Genomic DNA, 15,754 nt, shown 5'->3' with positions numbered 1-15,754 from the left:
GTGTGTGTGTGTGTGTGTGTGTGTGTGTGTGTGTGTGTTATATCTGGGATCATAATCTCATGCCAAGTATACACTCTACCACTGAGCTATGTCTTACCACCCCCAGAAATATGTTTCAGGGGGTTACTTTTTTTTAAGTACTGTGAGATAGAGTTAAAAGGTTGGGATTGGACTGAGATTCAATCCCTGGCTTCTTATATATGCCCTCCCTCCCTAAGAACTTCCGAGAGTAATTCCTGAGCACAGAGCCTGGCATAGCCTCTGAGCATCACTAAGTGTGGCCCAAATAATTATTAAAAAATAGAAATAAGGGGTCAGAGCAATAGCACAGTGAGTGGGATATTTGCCTTGAATGCAGCTGACCCAAGTTCGGTCCCTGGCATCCCATATGGCCCCCTGAGCCTACTAGGAATTACCCCTGAGCAGCGCCAGGTGTGGTCCCAAAGCCAAAAATAAAAATCACTTTTTTAAAAATTGTTGATAGCTGAGTTTCTGTCATACAATATCTGTCACCCATCCTTTTACCAGTGTTTATTTCCTGCAACCAGTTTACCCCATTTCCTTCCCATTCCCTGCCCACCTCCAACATGCCTCTAAGGCACTGTTTATCTGTCTGTCTGTCGGTCTGTCTGTCTCTCTCTTTCTCTCCTCCCCTTCTCTTTCTCCTTCTCTTCCAGCTCCTCTCCAGGGGGCTACTCTTGATGATACCCAGGTCACTGGGCCAGTGTTTCACTGTTCAGGCCCAGAAATGCTGAGGTCATGTAATTTGGGGCCAGAAATCTGAACAGTCTCCCCTCTACTTGATCTGGTTTTGGATCAAGCAGCTAGCAGTGCTTAGGTACTCTTCCTGGCTTCATTCTTGGAAGACCATGTGGAACTGCTAGCAAACCTTGACCTCCTGCATGCAAAGCATATACTCAGCCCTCTCTGACCCTCTGAGTTTATTTTGAACTGGTACTTTATTTCTTTTTTTTTTTTTTTTTTTTTTTGGTTTTTGGGCCACACCCTGTGACGCTCAGGGTTACTCCTGGCTATGCGCTCAGAAGTTGCTCCTGGCTTCTTGGGGGACCATATGGGACGCCGGGGGATCGAACTGCGGTTCGTCCTAGGCTAGCACAGGCAAGGCAGGCACCTTACCTCCAGCGCCACCGCCCAGCCCCGTACTTTATTTCTTTTGCCCACCGTAGCCTATTTGGCTCTGTCTACCTCTACCCCAAGCACCAATCTTGTTTGCAATTGCACTTTAATCCATTTATTTACTTTTTTATTTCTTTCTTTTGCTTTTTTGGGGGGGCCACACGTGATGGCTCTTGGGTTATTCCTGTCTCTCTGTTCAGAAATCGCTCCTGGCAAGCTTGAGGGACCATATGGGATGTCAGGATTCGAACCACCATCTGTCCTGGATTGGCTTCGTGCAAGGCAAAAGCCATTCTTTGTTACACCCCACTCAGGAAGGGCACACATCAGAAGTGTTGCACTCCTGAAAAAGAATTATTTGCCAAAAAGGCCCGCTTAGAGTAGTCAAATCAGTTGACCCTTTGTGTGGATTGTTTGGCTATAATTCTAAACGTGGCTGTAACTATCTCTCTCTTTATTTTTAACCATTATTAGAAATCAGGCCTCAGTATTTCTAACAAAGAAGAACAGTGCCCAAAGCCCGCCAAAAGTCTCCTGCTGACAGCTCCTTTGTGATCTCTCTCTCCCCCCCACTTCCTTAAAGGTATCTGGTTTCTCTTTACCTGTCTCTTCACATGCTAATTTTAGCTCTGATCTCATTGGTTTATCCCCTTTTCCTTTCTCCCTGGCTACCACCAAAATTCCGTCTATATATAGGCCTGACTCAAGGAATAAAGCCTCTCTCTCTGGCCTCACCTCTTGTTTTCACCATGTAATTCTGTGTGGTCTCATTTATTTCATATTTCATAATTCATATTTCATATTCGCCTCTTCGTGCTCCCACTTGATTCCCAGTGGGAAAAAGAACCCACTAAGGTTTTGCTTAGGGACTTTTTTATCTCATTAGGTAAAAGTCCGCAGCAATTCTTCTGTGCTATCGCTCCAACTCCCAGCACTTAATCCATTTATAATGGACATCTTGATAGTTTCAGCTTAAGGCAAAGATCTATAAACTATAAACTTGCCTTTTCTAAACACTCATAAATTGGGTTAGATAATGTTTGTATCTGCTTTCACTCACTGTTTTTGAGCTTCATATCTGGTGTCTCTCATGACCAAAAACTATCTACCTGTTCTTTTTCCATTCTGTACATCTCATCTAATAATTCATTTGACAAATATTTGCATTGCTTCCAATTCTTGGCTCTTCTGAAGATTGCCACTGTGAACATCACCGTGCATATATTTTATGGACATAGATTTTCATTTCTCTTGTATATGTATAAGTTCTGGGTCATGTGTTGCCAAAGTGGCTATACACAGCACCAGTATTTGAGAGTTCTACTACTCATCAATACTGGTTATTCCAGCTATTTTCTTTTCCCCTGACAAAGTTTGATGAAGGTTCTCCTGGAAGACAGGGGAGGGAGCTCATGCCAAGCAAGAAAGAGGCAGCAAGGCTTGACTTTGGGGAGGGAAGGTAATAGGAGGACCATCCCCAGGGTACAGGGATTGGACACCAACCTCCATATAAACCATGTGCTCTGCAATTTGAGCTATCTTTCCAGCCCTTAGTGCTGACCCATTTATCTTTATGGGAATGAGGGTAGTACACCTGGGTATACCCAGGTATTATTCTTGGCTCTGTGTTCAGGGAATCCTCTGTAGGGCAGGGCATATTCAGGATATATCCAGAGAGTAGGAAATCAAACTCGGGTTGGCCTCATACAATACAAGGGCCTTATAAGCCCTGTTCTATCTTGCCAGGGCCCTTTATCTTTTATTCCAATCACTTGCTGGTCTAAATAGAATTTCCTGTAGAAACATAGGCATATCCTCTCCCTCTCAGGAGAAGATATCCAGCTTTCCATTTATCATCTCCTTAATCCAAACAAGTGTATGGATTGTTTCCTGTTTATGAATGTCTTCTTTAAAATGTCTTTCAGCTGCAGTGTAAATTTCCCCCAAGGTAAATTTAAGTAGTTTAATGTGAATAGAGTCCATGATAGCAAGTCCGTTGGTGGCAAACCTCTTTTTCTATTTTTTTGTAATGAGTTTTTAAGGTTCTGTGAGTCCTTTCCACCATGGCTTGTCCACAACAATTATGAGGAATTCCCTTCAGGTGTCTTATCTCCCACTCTTTACAAAAGAATTCAATGGGATAGTCAGTGGAAATTTTTTCTCCTTGTTTTCATATTGATAGTATTGTATGCATATATTCTATATATCCATAATATTCATCTTGTATTGTGACCTTGATACTGCCCTACAAAGTTCATTTCTAATATTTTACTGCCTCAGTCCCAACTCTTACTTCCCCCCATCTTCCCATGTAGGTGCAGCTAATGACATGAAGCTCACCACATAGAGTAATAAGTGCCGTTAGAGAAATAACTACACTGAAAACTATCATAACAATGTGAATGAATGAGGGAAAAAGAAAGTCTGTCTCCAGTACAGGTGTGGGTGGGGTGGGGAGTAGGTAGATCTGGGAAATTGGTGGTGGGAATCCTGCACTGGTGAAGGGGGGGGTGTTCTTTACATGACTGTAATCGTACAAGTACAATTATATTTGTAATCACGGTGTTTAAATAAAGATAATTAAAAGAAAGGATTCAAAAGTTTTACTAACATAGGCGTGCCCATTATCAGTTTTTATAGTATATGGAATACCCATCACAGAAAAACACTGTAAAAACAACCTAGACCTTTGAGAAGACATAGGAATTGCCCATACAAATCAAGAAAATGCAACTGCAACATGGAGATAAGGTTTCTTTGGAAAATAATCTGTATGCGTAATATCCATTTGCCAAAGTTCGTTAGTCTGTAAACCTCTTGGGTCTGCTCCTTCAATGTGAGTTTTCTTTTCTTTTTTCTTTGTTGAGTTTTCTTTGTTAATGGTGCACAAATGTTGCAGTTCTCTATAACTTCTCTGGCCTGCCTCCATGGAATCAGATAATTCACATGTCAACGGCGAGCATATGTATGTAGAGCTGAATGTTCCTTTAAGGGGGTTTTAGAAAAAGGCAGCAATTCTATCCCCTTGAGTCATCGGTCCTGGTAATCCAGAGTGGACTCTAATATGCGTGATGAAGATGGGCTCAGTCCATTTGTGGAAAAGCTGTTGTAATTGTTTAAGTAAATTCTGTATCATCGGGTCATTGACTTTAATGGAGGTGGTGGCTATGGTTGGGCAGGTGAGTCATTTACAATGGTATCTGGTCCTGTTACATGTGCTAATAAGTAGTTCAGTGGTTCAGTGTTGCTAATACCACTTGCTGTGCAGACTTGTATTTAGTATGTATAGTCATTAATTTTATCCTGGTTATCCCTCTGTTCCCATTTTAAGATCTGTCGATGTAAAAAAAAAAAAAAAAAAAAAAATCTGGGCATTGGGAATAGGAGAAGCCCGAACAATTGAAGAAATAACTAACTGGGTTGTCTTAAAATAATAAAAAAAAAAAAAAAGTCTCAGGCCTTTCCTGCTGGGTCATGGGAGGCTATTTCTCCTGTGAAATCTGAGAGGGCCCTTTGAAGAGATTCATTAAGAGGCAAGACAAACTCAATTTTCTTTTACCAAATTGGTAAAACTGTTATGTCTGTATCAAAACCCAGCAAAGAAACAGCTCTGAGTCTTGCTTTGATAATAACCTCTGAAATCAGTTCTAAATAGGGCACCACCACGAGGGGTTGATTGTTATGTAAATAAACCCACTCCAAAGGTCCTGATGGATCGTTGTGTCAGTGCAGCTGTGGGAGATTCTCTTGTCAAAAAGATCAGCAGAAAGACCTTTTCTCCTGCTACAAACCTGGAGAGGTAGGATTTTTGAAGTCTGTTGAAGAAAAACTCCAATTCTTTTTTGGGCAGCTGGTGTTAACTGCCTTGGGCTATTTAAGGCGGGTCTCCCTCCAGTATTTGAACGGGATTAGCCAACTCTGCATTTGGTATACCTAGGGCAGAACAGACCCAGTTTACTTCATCTAAAAGTTTTTGGAAATCATTAACCATTCTGGGGTTTCTTCGAATAATGGAAAATTTTTGTGGGTGTATAGAAGTTCAGTCTAAAATGAAGCCCAAGTATTGATAAGGTGGCATAGTCTGTATTTTTTTTTCTGAAGCTACTTTTAGTCCTGATGCTTGTAAACAGTCACAAAAGAGTACAAATTCTGTAAATCTGTCTCATTGTTCATCATTAATAAATATCATCTGTGTAGTGATAAATGATAGCCTGAAGGCACAAAATCTTATCTACAAAAAGTTGACACATTGGAGGGGAGTTCGACATGCCCTGTGGTAAAACCTTCCGATGAAAACACCTACGGGGTTGAGTATTATTGAGAGAAGGAACTGAAAATGCAAAACGTTTTCTATCATCTGGGTGGATAGGAATATGATAAAAAGCAGTCTTTCAGTCGATTATTATTAATGGCCAGTCTTTTGGAATAACTATGGGTGAAGGTAAACCAGTCTGCAATTTTCCCCGGGAGGATCATGGATAAATTCACAGCTCTAAGATCCATCAAAAGTCTCCATTTCCCGGATTTTTTAATGTCTAATAAATATGGGCGAATTGCACTGTGAAAAGGACGTTTCAATATATCCCAAATTCAACTGTTCATTCACTTAGTCTTTCAGCACCTTTAATTTATCATCTTTAAGGGGCCACTGACCTGTTCATATTGGTACATCAGACTTCCAATTTATTTTTATCAGTGCTAGATTTTTAATGGCAGTAAAAATGTTGAGTTTTTGACTCAGAGGATGGTTCAGTTCTTCTGGAGCTAACGGGATACGGAATTATGCTTTCCAGTGCTTCTGTAGGTCACGACCACACAAGGATGGTGAAAATGGGCCTACATGACGTCTAATTGTAGCTCTTTGATTTTTCTGGGCCTTTGCACACCATAGTCTTTGTCCTCAGCATGCAGGAGCTTAAACCTCCCACTCCCTCCAGAGAATATGAGACTTCCCGGAGAGGCGAATTTTCTGGCCATTCTTTTTTCAGAGATTATAGTAACCCATGCCCAGAATCCAGAACCCCTTCAAAAGTTTGTCCTTGCTATTGAATTTTTAACATTGGATTTTCTTTCTTTCTTTTTTCTTTTTCTTTTCTTTCTTTCTTTTTTTTTTTTTTTTTTGGTTTTTGGGTCACACCTGGCAGTCCTCAGGGGTTACTCCTGGCTCCACACTCAGAAATTGCTCCTGGCATGCTCAGGGGACCATATGGGACACCGGGATTTGAACCAATGACCTTCTGCATGAAAGGCAAACGCTTTACCTCCATGTTATCTCTCCGGCTCCTCAACATTGGATTTTTCATCCCTCATTTTAACAACCATTGCCACGAGAGGGCTGTGGATGGCACCCGGATTGGTGCTTCCAAAACCTCTGATTCTTTTCTCATCTGATTTCCCTATCTTGACATATGGAACTATCATGAGCTGAGCTATTCCTTCACCTTTCTTAAAAGTCCAAGTAACTGGTATGCTCATGATCACAATTATTTCTCTCATAGAGTCTGAATCAATGACTCCGTTAACGACTGAAATTCCCTTGATAATGAGGCTGCTCCTGCCAAAAATCAGACGATTGTCTGTGGGGGTCTTGGGCCCATAATACCTGTTCTCAACATATAAGGACATTGTCCTGGGTAGATAGTGTCAGGAAATCTAGTGTTCAAACCAGAAATTCAAACCACAAAAGCTTCCTGCTTCAAAGATGGAGCACAGCTCAGTAGAAGACTGAAGAATGAGCCTCTGCCTTCCTCGGATCCCTGCTTTTATTAACAAGAATAAGGTCCCACCCTATGGTGGGAGAAGAAGAATACCAAGTAAGGAATAATCCAATATATCACCCAGTAACCCACTTCCTTGAATTTTAATTTGTCTTTTCCTGATAATTTTTTGCATGTCATTTAGAGAATTATTTCTTGTTTTGTTTATCCTGTTTCTTTTTTTCTTCTTCTTCTTCTTTTGTATTTGAGCCACACCCAGCAGAGCTCAGGGGTTACTCCTGTCACTGTACTCAGAGATCATTCCTGGTAGGCTCAGAGGACCAAAGGAAATGCTTGGGATTGAGCCCCGATTGGCTGCATGCAAGGCAAAAGAAAGCCTACTTTCTTTGCTATCACTCTAGCCCCCAGCCTATTTCTTAAGTGGGTCTGTTTGCTTTTGTACTTTGTGTAGTTGGAGCCTAAAGCACTATCTCCCTTCATGGTCTCCACACTAAACTGTATGATTTGTTTACTATAGCTGCTCCTAACGTTGCCAAGTTTTTTCTAGAAACTTCCAAATAGTGGGGCACAGCAAGTAGGACATTTGCCCCACATGCAGCCAACTTGGGTTCAATCTCTGGCACCCCAAAAGGCCCCCTGAGCCTGCCGCGAGTAATTTTTGAATGCAGAGCCAAGAGTAACCAACCCCCGAATGCTGCTGGATGTAGCCCCAAAACAAAAAAACACAAACACAAAAACCTTTCGGACAGGAAAGGGCTGGTTTTTGTTTTTCTTTTTTTAGCTAAGCTACAGAAGGGAGTGTGCTTCTAGAGGTTAAGAGCATGGGCTGGGGCGAGGTGAGGGTGGGAGGGAAGACAAAGATGGTTCCACAGCAGAAGCAGCTGCCTTCCAGGCACCAGGCCACCAGTTCCATGTCAATGCTGCCTGCTGGTGCTAAGCAGGGGCCAGTGGCCCTGGGCCTTGGGATCCTCAATGCATGACAAAGTTTGCTGTTTTAGGTGCAGTGCCACTAAAATGTGTCTCTTAGAAGAAATTACAATCAAGTAACCAAGTGTGTGTGACCCCACCTCACCCCAGTTTTCTGACAATGTTGAAAACATGACAAGAGAGATTACTATGAGGGCTAATTCTAGGAAGAAGAGAAAAGAAAAGGGGGCCGGCGAGGTGGCGAGAGAGGTAAGATGTCTGCCTTGCAAGCCCTAGCCAAGGAAAGATCACGACCGCGGTTCGATCCCCAGTGTCCCATATGGTCCCCCCAAGCCAGGGGCAATTTCTGAGCACTTAGCCAGGAGTAACCCCTGAGCATCAAACGGGTGTGGCCCGAAAAAAAAAACAAAAAAAAAAAATAAAAAAGAGAGAGAAAGACAGAGAAGAAAAGAATTGGTTCAGAAAGATACAGTGTAGGGGCCGGAGAGATAGCATGGAGGTAAGGCGTTTGCCTCTCATGCAAAAGGTCATCGGTTCGAATCCCAGCGTCCCATATGGTCCCCGTGCTCACCAGGAGCGACTTCTGAGCATGGAGCCAGGAGTAACTCCTGAGCACTGCCGGGTGAGACCCAAAAACCAAAAAAAAAAAAAAAAAAGAAAGATACAGTGTAGGGATGAAGGCACATGACCACACACACACATCCCTCCAATACTCCTGAACGTTATGCATGTATGACCCCAAACCACCACCATTAGCCAACCTCCCACCCCAATTTGTGCCCTAGAGGACATGGCTGGCCTTATAGATAGCAGTCAGATACTTGGTATGTAGAAAACCCAGATGCAATCCATGATCTCCTGAATATAGAATCATGAATCATGACTGATTTTCAAGCTGTGACCGCATCTGGTGTAGTCCCTGGCAGTGCACACAGGGGAAGGTCTGTCTGCTTGATTTTATTTTTTCTTGTGATGCTGTAAAGGAAAAGTTTCCCCTGAGTTTCCTGGCTGCCCTGATCACCTACCCCCCCTTCACAATTCTGGGAACTTGTAGACCCAGTTACAGTTCAACTTTCTGACATGTTCTGACATGGTTCTAACCTGGTCATGTTAACCCTGTAAGCTTGCACCTGCACCTTGCAAAAATGTGATTGAGCCAGATGTCATGTACTTCCTAAAGCAAATCAATTTACTGTAACTTTCTATTGTTTGAAATACTATATACAGCTTGTAAGCTCATGGCTCAGTGCTGGCAGTTTCTGGCTTATGCTGGATTCTAGCACAGCCCCTGCATATGCTTGTAAGAAAATAAACCCCCTGCTTTTGCATGGTCTTGGTGTCTTTGAATGGCGTATTATTCTCCTGGACTTAAGAATGCTAATTTGTGATGGAACAGAGCTCCATTCCCTGTAAACCATGTGCTGAATCTCCTGTGTGGATTCACTTTGGTCTCTGGCTCCTGATCAGATAAAACTGATATTTGTCTTAGTAAACTCTAACCTTAGGGGCAAGTGGTCCAAGGGCAAAAACTTGTTCTTTTCCACTCCCGTAATCTCACACAACATTAAAAATTCAGAGAGGAAGTGGCTAGTAAACTTCAGCTGGCTGTGCAAACTTTGCCCTTCCAGCCAAACTCCCAACCCTGCCACCACGACTACTTTACCCCTTTTAAATCTGATTAATTCTGAGCTATCACAGACTTAAAGCAAATTATTTAGAGGTAAGGGTTTTTGTGGGTGGGAAACAGTCATTTGGACAGTAAAAGAGCTTGAAGATGTCCAGATGAGCTTGAGTCCAAAGAACACAATAGCAATCAAACTGCTATTCTGCTCACTTTCTTCTAAACTTCTTTTTTTTTTTCTTCTTCTAAACTTCTGTCAACAAATATTTCCAGTGACTAATCTAGTGGCTGGTACCTTGACCCTTAATTTTCTTTTACAGTGTCAGAAATTCAGCAGATCTCATTTTAACTCATTTTTTTTCTTTTTTTTTTTTTTTTTTTGCTTTTGGGTCAAACTCAGCTGTGTTCAGGGTTTGCTCCTGGCTTTGTGCTAAGAGATCACACTCATGGTGGTACTCATGGGACCACACGTGGTGGCAGACTTTGAACTGGGGTTCACTAGATACAAGGCAAACACCTTAACTCTTATACTATTTCTTTTCTCCACTCTCCCCTGAATCTTGTTTTTATGAAGCATTTTTTTAAATTTTTATTTTATTGAAAAAATTGTGATCTACAGAGTCCTTCATAATTGAATTTCAGATACACAGTGAGTCAGGGCCATTCCCACCACCAGTGGCAACCTCCCTCCACCAATGGACCCACAGGGCAGCCTGTACCACCACCCTTTGCCCCTTGACCTGCCAGTATAATAGGCTCCTTTGGGTTTAGATGGTTAAAGGGTTAGGTCCCTTGATTCCAAGTCAAAGTCAGTTCTTATTTATTTTGTTTTGATTTGTTTTGTTTTGATGTTTGGGTCACACCCAGCAGCGCTCATGGGTTTCTCCTGTATCTATGCTCAGAAATCGCTCCTGGCAGGCTCGAGGGACCATATGGGATGCCGGGATTCGAACCACTGTCCTTCTGTGTCTAAGGCAAACGCCCTACCGTTATGCTATCTCTCCAGCCCCCTATTTATTTATCATTTATTTCCCCACCAATGTATCTGAGACTACTTGGCCCCTGGCCCCCAGCCTTTCCTTTTACCTTTCCTCTTCGTTTTATAGAAAAAATACAGGAATATGTGGTAAAACAAAGTAATCTGTGTCCCAAGGTTCTATGAAAAAGATGGGAGCCCCCATTTAAAAGATCTAGGAAGCGTTTTTTTTTTTTTGGATCACACCCGGCAGTGCTCAGGGGTCACTCCAGGCTCCATGTTCAGAAATTGCTCCTGGCAGGCTCGGGGAGCATATGGGATGCCTTCTGCATGCAAGGCAAATGCCTTACCTCCATGCTTTATGCTAGAAATCACTCCTGGAAGGCTTGGGGGAACCATATGGGCTGGCAGGGATGAAACCTACCTTCTGTGCCATCACTCAGGCCTCTCCTAGAAGGAATCTTAAGCTGCAAAAATGACTTTTTCTTGTTTTTCTTTTTTGTTTTGTTTTGTTTTGTTTTTTATTTTGGGTCACATCCAGCCGTGCTCAGGGGCAACTCCTTCTCTGTGCTCAGAAATTGCTCCTGGTAGGCTCAGGGCACCATATGGAATGCCAGGACTTGAACCCAGGTCTGACCCAGGTTGGCTGTGTGCAAGGCAAATGCCCTACTGCTGTGCTATCACTTCATCCCCCCAAACAACTTGATAGCCATTTTCAAATTTTTCCAATTATTTCCCCAAAGATTTTTATCCCTAATTATTTGCTCATTATATCTTTTTAGAATTTCATCTGGGAATTTCCTCTGCCTTTCTTTGTTCATGAAGTTGATGTTTTAAAAGTATTCGGGTTTGTGTATTTTATATTTGTACATGGTTTGTTTCCTCCTTTCCTTCCTTCTCTTTTCTTTCTTTCTTTCTTTCTTTCTTTCTTTCTTTCTTTCTTTCTTTCTTTCTTTCTTTCTTTCTTTCTTTCTTTCTTTCTTTCTTTCTTTCTTTTTTGTTGTTGTTGTTGTTATTGTTAGAGTATGGGAAAGAGGGCAGGGTACCACACATCCTGTGGTACTCAGGGCTTCTGGTACTGCACTCAGGGTTCATGTCTGGTGGTATTTGCAGGACCATATGAGGTGCTGGGGATTGAACCAGGGCCAGCCTCCTGTAAAGTAAGTGCCTTAATCCCTGTGTATTTTTATTTTGTGCATTTTTATTCAAGTCATAAATTTCTGGCAAGTCTAGCACAGAAATGCTGTATGTTTTATTTATTTTTTTCCAGCTTAAATAATAAACATTATGGAGAATTCCTGGGATGGCGGTTATTATCTCCCAACATGAGGGAAGGGCCAAGAAGCTTGGAAATGAGTGAGACAATATCACACACACTGGCTGACACAGCGGAGGGGGTGAAGACATTCCCTTAAGAACAAATCAGTCTATTTATCATCATAAGTGCGGGGGGCTGGTTTAGCATCACATGATGTTTTGTGGGGTGGGCCGGAGTTCTTTTTTTTTTTTTTGGGCCACACCCGTTTGATGCTCAGGGGTTACTTCTGGCTATGCACTCAGAAATTGCTCCTGGCTTGGGGGGACCATATGGGACACAGCACAGGGGAATCGAACCGCAGTCAGTCCTACGCTAGAGCTTGCAAGGCAGACACCTTACCTCTAGCACCACCTCTCCAGCCGGAGTTCTTGACCTCATTTGAGTTCCAGGAAGAAGAGAAGCAACTCCATTTGCTTTCCAGGGTGTTCTTGCTCAAAAAGTTCATTTTCAGCTCAACATTTAGACTCATTTTTCTGGGTCATTATTTTCCTTAAAGAAAAAGAAAAAGGCTAATAATAAGGGGGGATTAACCCACTGAATTGTCCCAGGTAGATTGATCTCTTGGCTGAAAACTCTGAGGCCTTCTCAGAATGGGGGCAGGTGTGTCCCCCTTCCTTCAGAGAACCTTCAGCAGTTGCTACAACTGGCCTCTTCTGACATATAAATAGCCCAGCTCCTAGATTTCTCTATATTTCACTAGTCCTTATGACCTAGCAGGAACACAGCAAATTTGATAAAAAAAAAATTGCATAAAAGTTCATTCATTCTATTATGAGCAACTTTGTAAATAATGGTTTTTAAATTAACAAAAAAGTTAAAAGGAGGGCCGGAGAGATAGCACAGTGGTAGGGCATTTGCCTTGCACATGCCTGGCCCCATATGGACTAGGGTTCAATTCCTGGCATCCCATATGGTCCCCTGAACCTACCAGGGGTGATTTCTGAGTGCAGAACCAGGAGGAACTCCTGAGCGCCACTGGGTGTGGCCCCAAAACAACAAAAAAATAAAAGCAAACAAAAAACATGAGGAGTCAGGAAAATGGCTCAAAAGACTTTATGTAGTACATGCTTTTTATGAGAGAGATTCTGATTTGTTATCCAGCACTGCATGATGCTTAGAGCACCCCTGGTCGATCCCAGGCTGAGCAGTACTAGCAGTACTAGGCTGAGTACTGCCTACTGGGAGTGCCTCCAAACCCTTCTGAATTTCACTGCCTCCAAATGCTCCTGAGCACTGTTTGGGGAAGAGTCCAGACAATAACAAAACCTTATTGACTGGGAGCTAGCTTAATGGGCTTGAGTGATCATTGTTATGCAGGAGTCCTGATTTGATCTCCATATTACAGGGTCCCCCTGATGCCAGGAGTTGTCTCCCTGAGCACCACCAGGGTAACCAGAAAAATAAACCAAGCGGCGTGCAGTTCAAGGGGGGTGGTGGGGTGGGCGGAAGGCCTCAGTGGCATGTCTATTATTGCAAGGCTGTGATTATGACTGTAATTTCTGGAGCTATTACAAGTGCCCAGTGTATCCATCTGCTTCTTGCCTTTGAACCTTGAAGTTCTGTTGTGTGTGATCCCTAGGACCCACAACTGAAGTATGGATGCACCCCTCCCAAAGAGTATCATGAATAAAAAGGTAGGGGTCAGGGGAGATCGTAGTGGGTAGGGTTCTTGACTTCCACGTGGCTAACCCAGGTTCAATCCCCAGCATCCCATATGATTCCCCAAGTCCCTCTTGGGGTAAGCAAGCCCTGCGCATTGCCAGATGGGACCTAAGAACAAGACCCCTCCCCCTAAAAAAAAACCCTAAAAACTAGTGAGCACTGGGGTTCTTCTGACAGGCAGGTGTGAGCACCACCGTAAATACCTCAGCTAAGAATGAGAGCTCTGAGAGCACTGTGCAAGCACCTCACTCAACGGAATCACTGCCAATCTCAGCAAGGAACACAGATGTTGAGTTCATTTTAATTGATTCATTAATTTGTTTTTGGGCTACACCCAGCGGTGCTCAGAATTTCCTCCTGGCTCTGCATTCAGAAATCACACTCCTGGCAGGCTTGGGGGACCATATGGGATGCCGCGATTCGAACCACTGTCTGTCCTGGGTTGGCTGTGTGCTAGGCAAATGCCATACTACTGTGCTATCTCTCCGGCCCCAGATGTTGAGTTTAGATAACCCCACCAGATGATCCCCAGTAAGCATCATAGCCAAACACAGGTGCAGGACCCTTGGCCCCACATCCCAACGAGGCAGGCAGGTGGGAATGTGGGATTCAGGTCTTTTGAGATCTTCCCAAGGATGTGCACCAATAATCACTCCCAAGTCCTGAGACAATAAGTGTGTTATCTCCTCACAGTTTGTTTTTTCACGCATAAAACTTCAGGTATCTCACCATATTTTTTCTTTTTTTCTTTTTGGCCACACTCTGGGGTGCTAGAAGCTGGGTGTTTATTCTGGCTCTGTCCTTGAGAGTCACATGCTCAGACCATTGAGCTATCTCTTTACTATATCTTTCTTTTCTTTGTATTTATTTATTTTGGTTTTGGGGTCACATCCGTAGTGTTCAGGGATGACTCCTGGCTCTGTACACAGGGGCCATTCCTGACGATGCTCTGGGGTCCATATGAGATATCGAGGATTGAATCTGGGTCAGCCATGTGCTAGGCAAACGCCCTACCTGCTGTGCTATCTCTCCACTCCAGCTTCTTATTTATTTTTGGGGGTGGTACATACTTGCAGTGCTCGGGGCTTAATCCTGAGACTTATTCAAGGATCGCTCCGGGCAGTGCTCAGGGGACATGAGTATTGGGATAAAGCAGGGTCTTTGGTGGTAAGCCAAGCTCCTTTCACCCTGTACTCTCTCCAGCCCTGTTTTGGGACCACAGCTGGCAATGCCCAGGGATTACTGCTGGCAGTGCTCAAGGTATTTCATAGGAATCCCAGAATGGAACACAGGTTGACCACTGTACTCTGGTGCTCCGTTCTTTTAATGGAAGTTTCTGTGTCTCCCTCTAGCAGACAGCTCTGTCCCCACCCCCCACTGCCAGTTCAGTTTCCTTCTCATAGTACTGCCAAGGTGGCTCCAATTTTAGGCAGCAAACTGGGGCTTGTCTGTGCCATCACATTCCAGTGGTGTCAGGAATCAGATAAAAGGAAGGAACTGGCATCTTACCATCACCCCTTGGCCCTTCTCTGTGGTGCGTTTTAGAAGTTAAATATCTGCAATCTCTATCTGTACGCCTGAAGTTCTTGGACTTGGTAAAGAGCAGTTTAGGGTTCTCAGAAATGTTTGCCACAGGGGAGGGACACAGGGCCTATCCTGGGTCTGGGCTTCTCTCTGACATGGTGGCCTCCATGAAAGCATGGACTCCTGCTGGCCCTTGGATCTCTCGGTCTGTGTGTCTGTCTTCTCTGTAAGTATTATGTTCAAGGGGTCGGGCCTTTTTTTTTCTCATTGTCTGGAATCAATCAAGGCCTCAGAAGGTTGAGCACTGGCTCTGCAACTGAGTCAGATTCCTCTCCCACCAAATTATCAACAGGACAATCTCTGATTTCCTTCCCTCCTCCCTCCCTCCCTCCCTCCCTACCTCTGTTCCTTCCTTCCCTCCTCCCTCCCTCCCTCCCTCCCTCCCTCCCTCCCTCCCTCCTTCCCTCCCTTCCTTCCTTCCTTCCTTCCTTCCTTCCTTCCTTCCTTCCTTCCTTCCTTCCTTCCTTCCTTCCTTCCTTCCTTCCTTCCTTCCTTCCTGTGGTAGGTGGGAGGGCTTTTGAGGAGGGCAGACCACCAAGGATCTCCTCTGGCTGCTCTTCAAGGGAAGGGAAGCCAGTCATGAAGGGGTCTGTGGGTTCTCAGACCTGCTGCCGCTGCTGCTGCTGCTGCTGCGGGGGGGGGGGGGGGCAATCTTTATAGTTTTTGTTTTGGGGCCCCAGCAGGTGATGGATGCTCAGGGGTTATACCCCTGGCTCTGCACTCACGGCCTACACTACCTTTCCCACTTCTACCTAGTGCGGAAAAGACCAGAACTGCACTAAAAGGCATTGAAGGGAATCTTATTTGCTTAA

At 43.8% G+C, this 15,754-nt stretch overlaps 1 protein-coding gene across 1 annotated transcript in view; it reads right to left on the bottom strand.

The window, feature by feature from the left end:
* GORASP1 (golgi reassembly stacking protein 1) overlaps nt 1-15,754 on the bottom strand; it is a 737,102-nt gene that overhangs the window by 416,243 nt on the left and 305,105 nt on the right. The window lies entirely within an intron of this gene.

Source organism: Suncus etruscus, chromosome 20 (genome assembly GCF_024139225.1).
Source record: "Suncus etruscus isolate mSunEtr1 chromosome 20, mSunEtr1.pri.cur, whole genome shotgun sequence".
NCBI lineage: Eukaryota > Metazoa > Chordata > Mammalia > Eulipotyphla > Soricidae > Suncus > Suncus etruscus.
The sequence above is the reverse complement of the archived record's forward strand: the minus strand, read 5'-3'. Positions and strand labels throughout refer to the sequence as shown.